This window comes from Macaca nemestrina, chromosome 11 (genome assembly GCF_043159975.1).
Source record: "Macaca nemestrina isolate mMacNem1 chromosome 11, mMacNem.hap1, whole genome shotgun sequence".
NCBI lineage: Eukaryota > Metazoa > Chordata > Mammalia > Primates > Cercopithecidae > Macaca > Macaca nemestrina.
Genome location: NC_092135.1, coordinates 112,554,949 through 112,572,639, shown reverse-complemented (window position 1 = coordinate 112,572,639; position 17,691 = coordinate 112,554,949). Strand labels below are relative to the sequence as shown.

The 17,691-nt window shown below is 36.8% G+C and overlaps 1 protein-coding gene across 4 annotated transcripts in view; it reads right to left on the bottom strand.

Annotated features, from left to right (window-relative positions):
• LOC105481154 (von Willebrand factor C domain containing 2 like) overlaps positions 1 to 17,691 on the bottom strand; it is a 169,142-nt gene that overhangs the window by 39,104 nt on the left and 112,347 nt on the right. The window contains exon 4 of one of the 4 annotated variants that reach the window (XR_003017932.2): positions 4,419 to 4,568. The exons of the other annotated variants lie outside the window; for them this stretch is intronic. The gene's annotated coding sequence lies outside the window, so the exon portion shown is untranslated. The remainder of the gene's footprint in view (positions 1 to 4,418; positions 4,569 to 17,691) is intronic. 4 annotated transcript variants of the gene reach the window in all.

Sequence of the window (17,691 nt, the reverse complement as noted above, 5' to 3'; positions counted from 1 at the left end):
TTCCATTAGAACATCTTTCCTTAAGCAAAATTATACTGCTTATTTTACTAAATTATATATTTTATATACACCATAATATACCAAATATATACTAAACATGTATACTAATATACAAAAATTATACTATAAACTCTGAGAATCTGCATTTTTATTTGTGTCTATATTGCAATAGTTGTCCAATAAAAAGTATTTGCTTTAGTCAGAAAATTGAATGGATTGAATCAGAGACGTTTGTAACATGATAATATTCATTTGACCTGCATAAAATAGGCCAAGCATCTCATTGATTTTCTACTCATACAAGCAGCCAACTGTGCTCACCTACAGTGTGTAGGAGACTGTGTATGTACATGTCTATTCAGTGTGGTAATTTGGTAGAGTGATAGCAGCTTCCATCTCTGTGAGTGAATGAATAGTTCATGAAGAGCCATTTAGCAGTTGTCAATGAATAGTGCTGAGTCTGTCTCTGTCTCTTATTTTGTCTGTCACAGTCATGCCGACACTAGGATACATGCTTGTCACGTTGTTTACCATGACTCCTCACAACTTCCAAGCATAATCATCCCGTCTCCTATAGTACTCATGAAAAATGTCAATAAGAATACACATGTCCTAGAGAGGAGACTGGAGAAGGAGAAAACTGCTTGGGAGAATGAGCATGTGTGATGATATAATATTTTCTTTGTGTCCAGTTTAAAATCTTACACATGGCAAGTCCACCAAAAAAAAAAAAAAAAAAAAAAAAAAAAAAGGCCACTATAAATCCTTTGGAAGCAATTTGCTTATTCTTGGTCACTTTGTTTGTTTATGGATTGGCTTAATGGGTTCAATAATAAATCCATGCAGAATAATTTGAAAGTATGAAAAAATAAAAAAGGCCTGGATATATTTGTTCATTTATTCCATTCATTCATATATTTTTGTGACAGATTACAATGGTATTATGGGGTACACATAATGTTATGATGTATGTATATGATGTGGAATGAGCGAATCAAGCTAATTGACATGTCCACCACCTTATATACATATTTATTCCTCCTGTCTAACTTTGTGCCCCTTGGCCAACATCTCCTCATTTCTCTCATCCCCAGTCTCTAGTAACCACCATTCCACTCTCTGCTTCTATGAACTTGATTGTTACAGATTTTACATATAAGAGAGAACACGCCTTTTTTTAAAAATCTTTTTGTGTGTGATATTACTTGGCATAAAGTCTTCCAGCTTCATCCGTGTCGCCCTGTGTGACATAATTATTCACAAAAGCCATGATATGGAATCAATGAAAGTGTCCATCAATGAATGAATGGATCGAGAAAATGTGGTATATTTAATTCACTTTTATTGAGTTCTTATGAAATAGCAAGCATTCTCCTGGATGCTAGGGATCCAGAGACATTTATGCTCTGCCTTCCAAGAATTTACAAACTATTGGGTAGGGGTGAGTGGACACATGAGGTTTGACAGTGTAGAGTATATCTAAGAGGGACACCTAACCCCAATTATGGGAGACAGGGATGAGGGAAATCTTGTAAGTCTTTTGGAAGAATGAGCCCTGAGGTAATTAAAAGGATGAATAGAAGTTAGCCTTGTAAAGCGTGTGTGCGTGTGTGTGTGTATAGGAAATAATTTTGAAGTGAATGGTGAGAGGCATGATTGTACAGAGAGGACAAGAGGGAGAAAAAAAGCAATGCATGCTTGGGAATTTCAAGTATTAAACATTTATTTAGGGATAGTGATAGTTATTATTGGGAAGAATGCTAGGGCGTGAGTTTGCAGAATAAAGATGAAGTGATATCATCAAGCCTTTGGTAAATCATGTTAGGAATCTTGACTTTATGTTGAAGACAATTGGGAATATTTTAAGCATGGAAGGAAGAGATGAGATATACATTTTCAGAAAACTTTCTTCATAAGAAGTGAAGGTAAAATACTTTTATACGATAATAAAAACATAAGATTAATGCTAATACTTGTTAGAAGGAGAGGTAAAGGAAGCTAAGTCTGTTTTTCCACAAAAAGTATAAGGGCAAATAGTCATTTCTATGCTTTTTTTTTCATTTTTATTCATAAATGTTAAGATTTTAAAATTCAACCTGATGTAGCCCAAGTACCAAATTTCCCAGGGTGGATTAAGTGCCGACCAGTAGTCAATTTCCTAGCTGGTTGAAAAGTATCAAATACTACAAGGTGTTTTCAATGCCATGAACTTTGCTTTAATTCACTGTGATCATGGGGAATACAAAAGGTTCTGCTGGTCCAGCTAAGTTTTTTCTCATGTGAAAAGCTGACCTTGACTTGAAACTGTCCCGTAATTTCCATACATGTTTATTGAGGGCTTATGCCAAAAAGAATCTGTGGTAGGCATTCAGTAAGTGTGTGTTTGATGAAAGAAAAAAAAAATCTTTAATTCAGTATTCCAACAAGTTATTTACTGAGCATTTACTATGTGCCATGCAATATGCAAGTCATGGGGGCTCTAATGGTGAACAAAAACAGGTCCTCACAGGGTAGTGTAATGGATGGATAAGAATAAAGTTAGGAGAAACACTTTGCTTTCCCCTGTGCCGAAAAGAGAAGTGGGTGAAAATTTAAATGGGTATAACAGCCGGACTGCCCAGGTAAAGCTTAGGTTTGGATAGAAAGCCTGAAAGCTGAGATAATGTATCCCTATTCTCTTTTGGAGGGAGTATATATTGCCCACCTTATAAGGTCAGAGTCCTGCATCTTCTCTTTTAGATGTTTCTAGGTACAGACTTGTGTGTGTGTGTGTGTGTGTTTCTCCAAATTATGTTTGAATTTCTATCATGATCTTGTTGACTTTTGTTATAAAATTTAATTTATCTAATTAATCTAAATACTCTGTAGCTGTATACAGCCAAAGTCAGGCTGTCAGACCAATAACCAGTCCTTGAAATTGGGATGACTTACACAGCTTTAAAGATCACCCTTCTTTTTATATTTCTAAAACAAAAGCTCAGGGTTTATAAGCACAGTGCCACTTGGATTATAGTATTTAAAGTGGCTGCTAATTCTGTTTGAATGTAATAAACCTGGCTTTTCTCATGAGAAAGCCAATCTCAGATCACATTTCAATAGGCCAATGTGGATAAAAGGAATTTTTGACTGGATGGTGGTTGGGTCGGGGAGGAGGGGTGGATGTTGGAAGAGCGTGATATGGTCTGAGAATCTTGGACCAGAAGCGTGGAGAAGAGCATGGGAACATTAACAAAAAGTTTCTTTCGTATGTTCATTAATTTTATAAATCAAATGTCAGAAAGTAAAACTCAGTAAAGAATTTGACTGGTGATATGCAAAAGATACTTTGAGAAAACATTATAGGAAACACAGTTTTAAATACAAAATGGAGAAATATTACCCCAAATCAAGGACATTGCTTTGTCTGCATTTGATTTAAAGCATACTTTATTGTTTAGCCTGAAAATTGTTTCCAGCTTGGGGGAAGCAAACCTTCTAGGATCATTTTTGAAATACTGCCTATATTGCTTAAATGAAGCTTTCCTTTTCTTTATGATTCCATTCCGCCCATCAGTTCTTGCAGTATTTTCATTAGCTGTGAAAGAAACTGAATGGGTCAGGCAGTCCAGAGACTTAACCTCTTTCCTAAGGCCCACTGGAAAACAAGGGTTATTTGAAAATTTCCCTTGTTTTCACTAATATAACACTAGTTAAAAGAACATGCTTAAAAAGAGGGAAACATTTGCATCTGGCACTACCACTTGATATATATAAATTGGCCTTAACTCTTACAATCACAAACTTCCAGAACTGGAGTTAACCCTGGAGATAATCTCATGTAACCTTCTGATAAATGTGAGAAAAGTCAGGCCTACAGGACAGAAGAACCTGAAGTTAATGTCTCCTAGATGGACATTTCTAACGTATTGAGTCAGTTTTTCTTTAAGATTTCTCTAGGATATCTATGATCTTGTAGGATGTTTTCATTGCACAACTCCAAGGGGCACAGTTCACAATGTGGTGAATAGATGATGCCCCCTGGAGTTGTGCAGCAGCTGTAATTTGTGCATTATCTGTATCTCCCACCAATGCTTTCTCATTGGTGGTGATGTATTTCTTTCTAAGTGGAAGGTGCTTGCAAACAATCTGTAGGATTCTATCCATATTACAACTGCAGTTGTTATATGTTTTTGTCAAAGAACGCAGAGATAACAATGAACTGGAAACCAAAGAAATGGAGTAATTTCTTGAAACCCTAAATTTTAATTGCAGCATGTGCAATTAAAATGCATAGCGCCCAGGCCTAGCGACGGCCTGAGCAATATGCATTGCAGCACAATTGGCATTAGGATGCGACAACGGCTTCTGGTACAATGAGTGATGTGTTGGCTCTATTTTACCATCTTGGCTGCAGCATTATCAGTACCTCAGACACTTACCACACATCTCAGAGATACACGATGTGAATCGGAGGGTCCAATTTGGCCCTATGTATGTCCCTTCTGTGAGACTTTTCTGGGGCCTGGCCCTTGATTCCAGCCACCAATATCTGCAACTGAAGGGAATCAAGCAGCGCTAGGGTTCTGAAGCTATGACCAAGAAAGAAAAAGAGAGAATTGAAAGCGTTTCCATCCATTTTATTGGCAATGAGTCAAGGAAAACAGTTTAGAAATATTTGTTAGAGGGGGCTCTCAGGAAGTCACCATTACTTGGAAGGTTTATGGCTAAACTCTGACTGCCGTTATCCATTGATAACCCCAACAATTTAAATTATAGAAGCCGTATACAAATAATTCAAGGCAAGGTCGTGAGCATTTCCTAAAACCTGTTCGTTATTTGGTTGACGGAAACCAGAAAAATGTCTGTGCTTATTACTGGGCAAATTCCTTAAATCAGAGAATTCCATGTGATTTTACTCTTGGGCTGAATTTGCATTTATATGAATAGGAATAACAACTGTGTCTTTGAGAGTTGGATCCTGTCTGTTATTTGTTTTTTCAATTACACTTATTAAATCCCTTGGCTTTTTTTCTCCCCTCCTCTATGCCCTACAAGGGAGTTCATCACTTCAGATTATTTTAAAGATGAATGCGGAGGCAGAGACATTCCAAAGTGGAAGTTACATAGCAAGTCAGTGGCAAAGCCCAGGGGTAGAGACCTGGGAAGACCAGCTGCAATTTGTGCTGTTTAATACTAGCAGCCTCGAAGACAGTAGACCCATTACAGCTGCAGGCTTATTCACTTATTCTAACTTTATCTTTAAATATTGCTAGAGCATCTCATAAGCTAAAGTGCTTTAATATATATACATATGCACACATATAAATATACATACATATACGTATGTAATTACTGCTGAAAACAATCCCAGGAGAGAGATTTTCACATGATTGTGTTTCTGGGTTACAGAAGAAACTGGAGCATGGCGAGGTTAAATGGTTTGTCAGGTGATCGCGAGCAGAGCCATGAATCAGATACGGTGATGCAGGCAGAATTTTGTTCTGCCCATTTGTAGAGGTTGTAGACTGTCCTGGGTTTCAGTCTAGAAAAGGAGTCATGACTTTGGAAGCTGGTATAGGTATCACAAAGGATTTGGCTTGGCGAGAGGGTGTCACAGGAAAAAATGCAGGAGTCAGCCTGTCAGGGTTCCCTCTCTCTAGCACAGGGTCCCCTCTTTCTAGGTCACTGCTCCAGCATCTGTATTTCCAAGGCAGCCTCATGGGCTAATGAGGTTACCTCTGGCTGTTCCTATCACTGGATAGGAACACTCAGGCGGCAAAGACTCAGCTGGGAGAAAGTTTGAAGTTTGTGCTCTGACACCTGAAATGAATTCTGCTCACTGCTCTTCACCCATACTCCATTCTCAGTTAGTTGAAACCATCAAATAGATAAAGCTGCCATTGTCATTTTTTATGCTTATAAATACATGACTTAAAAAGAAACATACAACAACCACACACAGAAATGCTTGATAGTTTTGTAAAAGCCTGCAGAATTACCATAGAGCTAAAAATGAATGAATATTAGCCCTTCTTCTTGTCTCCTAATTTCAATACCAACAAAAATGGAAAGTGAATGTAAAAGACATTTCAACCCAATCATAAAAAGATTATATTAGACTGTTAAAAGGAAAGGTGGAAATTGACTCCTCCATGGAAAGCCGACTCACGTAGTGTTTGGGATATCTGTTTCTTAGTGTGATACCAATAAAATGACTTTTTTTTTCCATAGTACATTTATCAGAAAAGCATGTTCTTACCTCAGTAATATCCATGTGAGCAAAGCAAAAGATCAGATTTTATTACCAGCTTTTACATCTAGAATCTGAAGTAATAGTCATGATGATACTCCTAATATTCTTACTAGGAATTCTAGTTATTTATTGCTTCCCTACTATTAATGTGTATTAGGTGATGTGTAGGCATTTCATATGTGATCAGAATGGGGTTATGTCACCGAATGAAGCAGGTTTTTTTTCAGTCCCTGGCCTAGGTTTCCTATCTCTATGGTTACCTTTGCATTTCATGATCTCAAAATTTGTAATTATTATAAATGTTACAACCATTATAATCACCCCCAGAGAAGTAGACTTCTTTTTCTTCCTCTAGCCTTACTGAGCCAAGAGAGAAATAGTAGTATTGTGGTATCATTCCTTATGAAGAAACATTGAAAAATTGTAGATTACAGAACTTTATCGTTAGTGCATATGTGGAAATACTATAAAACTGCAGTTGGATATGCTACTCTAGTTTTTATTTCCACTCATTTGAAAAATTATGATAGCTAAGACAGCTCTGGAAACCTGACACGCAAGCATTCAAACCTGTTATTTCAATAAGAAAATAAGACCTCGGGAGCTTCCACTAGTCATGTTTTCATGCGGGCTCTCCCCTGGACAGTCAGTCACATGAGAAATTGCTTTAGCTGTACTGTCCTTTGGGCCACAGTACCTCTGGCTCTGCCTTAATGTGAAGGTAACCACTCCTGCAAAGAGCTCACTTAAAAAATGGCTTTGCTTGACATCTGCCGACTGAAGAGCTCACCTTCCCTAAAAAATAGAACACTTTACTCGAAGGAAAAGTTGATTACCCGTAGAATAGATCTAATATTCCAATACAGAGAAAACACAAAATTGCTCCTTTTGTTTTCACATTTTTCTACCGAGCTAGAATGAATTACCTGTTCTTCCATACGTTTGGAAGGACTGCTGTACTAAGGAAGAAATAACTTGATCTAAAAAGCATTTGTTACTTCCGACTAATAATTATTTGGCAGTGTTTCCTTATATCTTCAGTAGAAAAATTTGTCTGGACTGACACAGTCCACACACGATCAAAATGTGTTTACTCGTCAGAAGTCCTACAGATATTTGCTGTGTAGGTAGGGACCGTTACTTGCATTTTTCCTGTTTCCTGTGATTCCCAACTCAACTCAAAATTTGTAGAAATGTCGGTTGGAAGGTCCTTGGGGAGTAGCCACTTTCCTTTTCAATCTTATTGAGTCTACAAGCAAGTAGCAAGATGAATGTTGAAACACAGTTAAGTTCACTTAAGGATGAAAATGGAAATATCCTAGATTCAGGAAACATTCAAATTACTGTGTGGGTGGGTGGCAATATTAAACCACCCCCATTGTTGACATTGCTGCATTTTTTGTTTTCACCTATTCATCCTAACACGATTACAAATGCAACTACCTGAAAACACACAAAGTTAATACTGCTGTTTAAGCAATGGTTTGGAGATTTCAGGGGTCTCCCTTTTATATGGCTACCAGCTTAATGTTGTTTTAGGAATGAGCTTTGCTTGTGAGTGGGCATAAATTTTATGTAAGTATACATTATCAACTCGCCATGGGATGAAAGCGGATATAACTAGGTCCCTGTAACACCAATTTATTTTCAGAGCTTGCACAAGTTACTTACAATTTACCAAAATTTGTTTCTATCCCTAATTTTTCTTTTCTATCCTCTCACTGCTTGGAAGATCAATCTCGTTCCTCTTCCAGTGCCCCTTTCTTAACTCTTCCAGGAAGGTGCGAGCCCATGAATCCGGAGTGGGGTCCATGTCTGCCTCTCTTTTCAGCTTCATCAGTGCTAGGAATGTGTTATTAATAAAGGATCAGCTGCCATGGGATGAGAGCAGAGACAAACATTACCGGGATAAATAGTTGATATTATTAGAAAGTGTAGACTCTGCTACTAGTCATCACTGGACTCCACAGGTAATCTTCATCCCCTCTGCTTCTAGCATTAACTTTTCTCTCCTCACTGAGTAATTGCTGGTTGTCTTTGTTAACCACACGCCACAATGCTGTGGAAACAGTGGTGCTGTCATGACTTGAACATTTTAACTAAGGAAAGGTGAGCTGTGAAGGAGAGAAGGCTTGGCTTGAGCCCCACTTGGCACAAATTCATTTTAAAAAGTACTTTGCAAAGGAAATGGCGATGTAAGTATAGAGTAATTTCATTTTTTTCCTCACATGGTAAGTTATTCTCTGACTACTGTAATTCTCATGACTTCGACATGCTTATTGCTGCTTCAGCTGTTGCTGCTGCTGTGAAACCTGAAGAACCACTAGTTTAAAGAAAGTTTGTGTTTTTAAACTGAAGATGCTAGTGAATCCACTGAATTGCAGGACTTAGTGATGGAGGCTTCTGGAACTGCCAGTCTCTTATCTGAGAAAAGATGAAGAATGAAACTACCCAGTATATGAGCATAAGCATGAATCACTGGAACAGATGCACATAGATGACTTGATAATTCCATCGATCTGAGATATAAATTAAACATAGTGACTGTTTTACTTCCTCAAATATTATAGTGATAGTCCTGTGTAGAATCGATGCAATAATGAAAATGACTCAACACTTTCCCTATGAACCCAATTTGTAGAAAAGCTTCATAATTTAGATATAAAACTGCAATGGAACAAAACCTGGACCTGGGAATGGCTTTGGTACAAGTGCTTTTAGCCTCTCAAGCTTTTTCAAGTTGTCACCATGGTTTCCAGTGCTTAAAGATGTAAATCAAATATGTGGTCTTGAGTGCTTGTAAGAAGAAACGGCATATAAAAAAAAAAAAAGGAGAAAACAGAGTTTGGTCATTTAGTTTCTGTAGTTTTTTAAAAATTTTAGAAAACCCACAAACCAGGAACTGTTCATTGGAAAGGCAAATGTTAGCAGGGACATACTGAACCTGTCATGCTGGCTACGAGTCCCTTGCCCTGGAGTCAGGGCACCCATGGTTGAGTTCCCAACTCCCCAGTTTGTGATTTTGGTCACGTTAATAAACTTCTCTGAGATTCAGTTTCTACATGTTTAACATGAAGAGATGATGAAATCTGCCTTACCATAGACCACATTCACTTTCTTTCTAAGAATCCAAAAGCTGGCCTTGGGAAAGGACCTGTGCTAAGGTGGCAAGAGCGTTGGATCAGGAATTTGGCTTCAGATCCTGGTTTTGTCATTGTCTAGCTTGTGATTGTAGGCAAGTCCCTTACTCTCCATCGACCTGTTTCTCACTTGAGCAATAGTGATGTCTATTTTGTTTATGTATACCTGATAACATTGGGTCAAGCTCTAAGAAACGGCTATTTTTGTAGATGAAAATAATCACATAATGACAACTTCATATAGTGGAAGTGAAATAGGATTTATTGTCTCTAAAAATTCAGGAAGAGAGAGACTTTTATGAACTTAGTTGCAAAAAGAGTTAAGATTAGAAATGATTAGAGAGAGAGAGTGTGTGGCTGAGGAGTGCAAGAGGAGCAGATATTCTCCAGGTTCCTTTCTTTTGTTTTTTCTACTCTGTGTGTTAAATTCCCAGCTACTCTGATGTTTTATTGTTATTTTTTTGACATCATGAACATGGGTTTTGACAGACTGCTTTGCTCTGTAGTGATCTGGTTACCCGTGGCAAATGGTTCATTCTGGATTCTCTCTGTGAAGCAGGCTATAAAGAAAAGTGATGTAAGTTTAAAAGATTACTCCCTGGCGATAATGTGAAACAATGGCATATTAAGAATAGTTGAAGGAACTAAAAGTTTTATCTCAGAGAAAAGAAAAGTTAAGAGGATATTACAGTTGTCTTGAGAAGCATGAAAGGCTGGTGTGTATAAGACAGGTTAGATTTATTCCACTCGGATTTAAGATACTGAAATACACCAATAAGTATAAGTCACTGTGGGACTTATCTCTTCAAGTCAGAGGTCTTCAAACAAGAAAGTGTTACCTCAAGAGGTTGTGAATTCATGATTAATGAAGAATAACTATTTGGTAGGAACATCATAGCAGGGATTCAAATGCTGGAGACCTGGCTAGTTCTAAGGCTATTGTGTTTTCTTCCAATGCTTAAACTGTATGATTTCATGAATTATTGATACTTCCAGGGTTCAGGATCAACTAAGAGATAAAACAGTCTCATTTTCTGAAAACATATTCCATTTGCAAAGTATTATAAAACTTTGAGTACAAAGTTTATAAAACACTCTGTAAGTGAAACATGTGAGCTTCCGTTTCCTCTGTTACTACTATTCACATACCCAAAGGATGCTTTAAAATTAATTTAGCAGTTATATACCTTATAATTTATTGTAAATGATAGAAATGACCTAATTTTTGTTTCAGCTCACTGGGTGAGAGGGACTTAATATAGGGCAGTAACAATAACTAAGTAAGGATAACTTCTCCTTAAAGTAGAACAGATATGGAAGACTTCATTTATGCCATGGCTATAACTATTGAGAACAATTTTGGTGCTAATATTAATGTATTACTTAATGTCAAATATTTATTGGTACTTTGAGGCAATAAAATTGGTGGTATGTTGGACAATAAACAGGAAGAGGAGGGCTACCTTAGACAGAGGAATCAGGGAAGGCTTGTGGAAAGGCGTCTCCTTTACCATCTCTTACCAGCTCAGATGGTAAGATGGAATCAGGCTAAGTATGATGTGAGAGACGGACATTCCAGGTAGAGGCAATGACGAGTACAAGGACCCCGAAGCAGGGAAGAACTTGCTTCAAGGAATGGAAAATGGCTAAGGTAGGGAAGAGTGGTGTGAGTTAAGAGGTCAGAAGCAGCAGCAGTCCACCCGCATCATTAGTTAAGGATTCCATTCTTAGCACAATGGGAAGTAACTGGAGATGGTTTTCTTTCTTTTCTTTCTTTTTTTAATTCCAACTTTTTAGATTTGGGGGTACATGTGCTGGCTTATTCCATGGATATATTGCATGATGCTGAGGTTTAGGATGCAAATGATCCTGTCAACCAGGTAGTGAGCATAGTACCTGATCGTTTTTTGACTCTTGCCCCACTCCTTGCCTCCACCCTCTAATAATCCCCAGTATCTATTGTTGCCCTCTTTATGTTCATGAATACCCAATGTTAACTCCCACTTATAAGTGAGGACATGTGGTATTTGGTTTTCTGTTCCTGTGTTAATTTGCTTAGTATAATGGCCTTCAGCTGCATTCATGTTGCTACAAAGGACACAGTTTTGTTCTTTTTTATGACTGTGTAGTATTCCATGGTGTATATGTGCCGTATTTTCTACCTTGGAACCACCCATACACCAGTATGTGCCATATTTTCTTTATCCAATCCACTGTTGATTCCATGTCTTTGCTATTGTGAATAGTGCTGTGATGAATATATGAGTGTATGTGTCTTTTGGATAGAGCAATTTATTTTCTTTTGGATATATATATGTGGTAATGGGATTGCTGAGTTGAATGGTGGGGTTCTGCTGTAAGTTTTTTGAGAATTCTCCAAATTGCCTTCTGCAGTGGCTGAACTAATTTACATTCTCACCAACATGGTATAATCATTCTTTTTTCTTCATCAGAGAGTTATAAGCAGGGGCGCAAGCTGGCTATCATGTGGTAATTAGGTTTATGAGAAAAGAGAGTCATGGAGGAAGATAAACCAATAGGAGGAAACAGAATTTTCCCTATCCCTTCTAGAGGAGCTTATGATAATGAGGCAAGTCAAAGTGGAATTCAGCCAGGTTTGAGTCCTCTCATATTTTATGTCCTTATATGGGTGATGATGGCTTTCTTTTAGCAGGCTGTGGTTTTACCGTTAAATACCTCAGGTTGTAATTGTCAGTTATTTTATTCTACAGTAAACGAATCGAAAAATGCCAAAAAGTATTGTATGAATATGGGGAGATGTGAGCAGGAAGGATTAATCCATTTTCACTTCACTCTTTAACCAAGTTTCTACATGGTGATATAGCTCTAAATATCTGTATAGAACTACGTGGAAATGTAAGCAACTCTCACGGATAAGAAATGGCTGTTTTTCCCTCTAAATATGTAACTTTCCCCCCCCGAATGTTTCCATTTATGTTCACATATTCTCAGAGTATCCATTGTCTGCTTTGGAAAATATTAATACTTATCATTTCTCTGTGGATATATACATTATTCTGAGCTACCAGAGTGATTAAATATAATAGATTAATATATAAAAATATATTAACAATATATGTTATTTATTTTTGGTATGACTGGGAAAATAAAAATTACAGATAATATTTATTGGGTACTTATATGCTGAGAACATATATGCATACAGAACACTGTTCGAAATGCCTTACGTGTACTAAGTCATTTAATTCTCACAATAATGGTATGTGGTATGTACTACTTTTTATCCATATTAATATGTGAGAAAACTGAAGCAGAGAAAGTCCTAGAAACTCGCTCAAACCACACTCACATTGTGTTTTTGGGGCCAAATGTTTAAATAAAAAGCAAAAAGTTCCATTAATTCAAGTGGACAGTTATTTGTTTTTAATGCTCATGTCACAACAGTCATTGACGATTAACCTTAATGTTATTGACTGACTTTTTTCTCATAGTTGATGATCTTCTGCCGCCAGATTCCACTGATGGATCTGAGAGTGTGGTAGGGATGTGAGGAATGAAATATTTCTGGGAGTGTTTCTTAGAACGCCGGTCAGAAGAGGCAATTTCAGGGGGTTCCATACCCAGAGGAGTTGGAGAGTTATTGTCACACACACATCATCTTTTAAGGAAGCACAGTGCACATTCATATACTAAAGAATTTTGAAAAATCACTTTCAAATCCAGCATTTCCCAGACTCCCTGACTCTGGAAACAACCTCCTCACCCGGGTAACAGTAACCCTAATTTTTGTAGAACACATTTTTGTGAACTGTAATATTTTGTATACTCCGGTACTGAGTTGCTTACCTTGGGCATGAACTACCTGTGTGCACACTTTCGTCTGTTTGAACACATGTGCTTCCTGTCTTCTCCTGGTCCCCTCACCTGCCAGGTCTGAGGTTCATTGCTTTCCTCTGATTCTCAAAGAAAATCTCTGACCCTCAAGGTGGTTAACAATTCCAGATGGGAATTTTCCCTGAAGAAAAATGGACCAGGTAGGATGAAATATTTTTTTTCACCTAGTGCAAAAAGAATTCACTAGGAACTAATGAGCCCATTATTTAAAGTGCGTGTGTGAGACAGAACTCCTCCTGCCCCCAAGCTTTTCTAAACACAAACCATTCAATTGGTCTGTGGCCCTGTCTTGTACTTGGCATTTCTTTAAAAAAAGAAAAAAAAAAAAAGCCAGCCAAAGTGCCCTTGGCTCTGAAACTGTAGGTGGAAAAATAGAAATAATTTTTTTTGTGTGTTCTTCTAAACTTTGAGTCAAGATTCTATAATGGTCTACAATATATTCGGTGTGATAGTCAAATGATCTGATTCTTTTAAATAAGTTGTGAAGAGTTCAGTCTTTCATTTGAAGAGGACGAGGGCATTAGTGAGAAAAAAAACAACTGGGACATCGATGCGGCATCATCAACTTCCTCGCTTGGCTGGAATTAGGTCCTAGAGTGTAATTAGGTTCAGGCAGGGACCAGGTGGCTCTCACTTGCCACTGTATCCTCAGCACCTAAAACAGTGCCTGGCACATGCTAATACTTAATAAATACGTGTGGAATGAATGCAGAATAGGTTAGAATCCAAACTGGGTTAATTACAATTTGTATTGCCCATAAAGGTCAGAAGTCCTTCTAGTTTAATCCCCTCATTTTTAGAGAAAACTTAGGCTCCAGATCAGATCTAAGGGAGAAAAGTCCTCAGTACATGGCTCAGATGTACAAATTTTACAAAGGGTAGAAACTCTTAAAAAAAGAATGACCAGAACCAGACCTGATCATCTTTGGAAAACAAATATTGTTCTTCATAGTGTTAAGGTGATATTTTGTGCTTGAACTTGTACTGTTTAACAACCAAGAATAATTTGGGTAGATAGAAAACTGAGAGGCTGGCAAGACACAAGTACAAACAAAGAGGGGTAAAAGTTTGTCATGTGAGTTTTATTGCTGTTAGGTAGCAAAGTACATATTATAGTAATTTGCTTTTCTGAAAAAAACGCTCTATGTGATAGAATATACTATGGTTCAGTGTATTTAAATTTTTTCTTTTTTTGTTCTCTTTGTAATAAATAATGATTTAAGATAACTTTATGACTATATAAGACATGGATTTTCTAATTTTCCTTTCCAAATTAAGCTTAAATCAATCAGCTCATCACACTACATGTCATAGTTAAACCCCAGAAATTAACAGTAAATTGAAACATTAAATTAAGCAGTAAAAACAGAGTATTTGTCAGGATTTGAGTATTTAAAAATTTTTTAAATTAGTTAACTAATTTATTTATTTTGAGATGGAGTCTTGCTTTGTCGCCCAGGCTGGACTGCAGAGGTACGATCTTGGCTCACTGCAGCCTCTGCCTCCTGGGTTGAAGCGATTCTCCTGCCTCAGCCTCCCAAGTAATTACAGTGGTGCACCACCACACCCAGTTACTTTTTGTATTTTTAGTAGAAATGGGGTTTCACTGTGTTGGCCAGGCTGGTCTCAAATTTCTGTCCTCAAGTGATCTGCCTGCCTTGGTCACCCAAAATGCTGGGATTACAGGCGTGAGCCACCACACCCAGCCTAAAATTTAAACAATAAACAATAATTTTATATTTCTTGATATCATCACAGGTAATTTCTTTTTGCATTTTAGAAAAAAGTCTGTTTCTCAATTTGAAAAGTATACATTAAGATTTCTAAAATATTTCGCTTTCTAATGAAAAACCTTGAAATTCAAAGAACAACCAGCAAATTAGAAGATTGTGAAGCTATCAGAAATGAGTGAGGCATCTCATAGAAAATGGGGAAAAGCAAAATGTAATCAGATTCCCAGACTGTTCTGGCTCTTGGAAAACAAGACATAGGTAACTCAGTGACACTTTTCTCAAGAATGCAAATTCCTCAAAGGGTTCTGTGCATTGATTCCTGTTGTCACAGAGGTCAACAATTAACAGAGACTGGAGTTAAAATGAAATAAGGCAATGGCATGGGGCTAGGGGTTAGGACCTGGATGTTGACATTTTAGCCATTGAAACAAACAGGAGTTATTCCTAAGTGATAGAATCATTATAAAAAGTTATTTTTCTCTGGACAAAACTCTACCAATAAACTCTAGTTTGCTAATGCTTATTTCCACATTAGTATAAATGTAGGACAATGTGTCTGAATATATTATATAAACAATCAACATGTTCTTCGAATATTAAAAAGAGTTAGCTTTGGGACATTTTCCTCTCATACAGATATTCTTTATTTTTTCCTTATTGTTCTGTATATTGCATTCTCAATATAAATATTTAACATCAGGATTTAATAAAAACCAAAACAAAAACAACAATTTGAAAAGTGGTTTCTTAGTCTATAAAATAGCTATTGTATTCTCCTATTGCAAATATATATTTATATAGCTTGTAATGATAATTAGGTAGTATGTTTTAAAAAATCTATCCAAATATATCTTCAAAAGACATGTTATAATGACTCCTTTTCAGATTTGCTAATATTTTAGGTAGATAGTATATATTTAAAATATTGTGTACATATATTTAAAGACTATAATTAGGGGATGGATACCTCATCCTTCATGACATACTTCACATCACATGCCTGTATTGAAATATCTCCTGTACCCCATAAATACATACACCAACTGTGTACCCACTAAAAATTAAAGAAATGGAAGTGGAGGAGGAAGCAGCAAAGAGGAAAAAAAGTACAATTTTTAAAAGACTAGGATTAAACATTGTCTAGCTATTATCTGAACTTTAATAATGAAGTAAACATCATTTATAAACACAAGAACACATCATATTTTTATCACTGCTTCCTGCCTGCTATGTTCTTAAAGGCTATTAAGATTGATACTAATACGAAGAAAGTACAATCTCTCATTAATGCAGGAAGGACAAAAGTTGGATTCTGACTTTGGCTACCTATGTCCCTAATGTTGCTACGTGTTTTGCTCATACAGATAGCATTTCCTGTGGCCAGAGTGATGTGCTACAAGCCCAAGCCAGGATTATGTGTGCTGAGCTAGGCAGTTACCCATGTGGTATGGTTTGTAGGGCAAGGAAGTGTTGCTCCAGGTAATGATGCTGGTGACCCCTTGCATTTGGGCAAGGCCTGGTCATTGTGAGATGTCCAGAGAATCTCACACTTACCTCCCTGAGCTAGGGAATGAGCTTACTTTCTGGAGAAGCTGGCCACATTTTATTGGCAATAAATGTTGTAGGGGATTCTCTTATTTGGAGCAGATAGTTAAGATGACTTTTATTGCTTTTTATGATTAAAAATGCTCATTGACAAGAAAGCAAAAAAATGTTAAATTAGGAGGAAGAAGAGGAAAAAGCAGGAACTGTGGAATTAGTTAAGCTAGGGTTTAAATACTGTCCCAGCCTCTACCCAGTTTTCTTGACTCAGTCATTTACTGTTGTAAATGGGGTAAAATTTTGTAGTGTTTTGAGGATTAAATGAGATACTGCATGAAAATTATGTAGCATGTTTGCTGAAACTTGGTAGCTTTTGAATAAATCATATATATTATTATTAATGATGCATAAAAAAGCACTGATCTATTATTCTACCACCAGGTGCTAAAAATGTTTACACTTTCATGTGTTTCCTTTATTTTTCTGGCCATAGTTCTACATTGTTGAGATCATATCACATATGTGGTTTTGTATTCTTTGTTTTAACGCAATAGAGCATCAAAAAAGAATACTGTTTTTTGTCTACTAAATTGGCAGTGATGATAAAAGATAACAGTTGATGCTGGCAAGTGTGAGAGTTGTGGGCACCGTTGTGCATCACTGGTGAGAATATCAGCTGCTATAACCTTTCTGGAAAGCAATTTGGGAAATATTGTTCAAGAGCATTAGAATTCTTTTACCTTCTGACCTGGTAATTTTACTTCTGTATAGCCAGTCTCAGGAAATAAGTGAATCATGAACAAAGACTCATGGTCAAGGAAGTTCATTGAAGAATCATTTATGAAAACCAGAGTATAGAAATTATTACTGTCTACCATAATGAAGCTGCTTGGTAAGTTATGCTACATTAAAAAAAAAAAAAGGAATATTTACAGACAGTAAAGCCCCATTTTCAAAGAATAATTGATTACATGGAGAAGTGTTTTTGATATGATGTTACACAAGGATGAACATCATGTATGATACAAAACCCCAGAATTCCAATTTTGCTTCAGAAAGAAGCAAGTATGTATGGGGAATGGGCTGGAAAAATGTGTGCCCGAATGTTAGCAATGATTATTTCTGGCTGGTGGGATAATATATATATTCATTTTTTTTCTCAAATTTT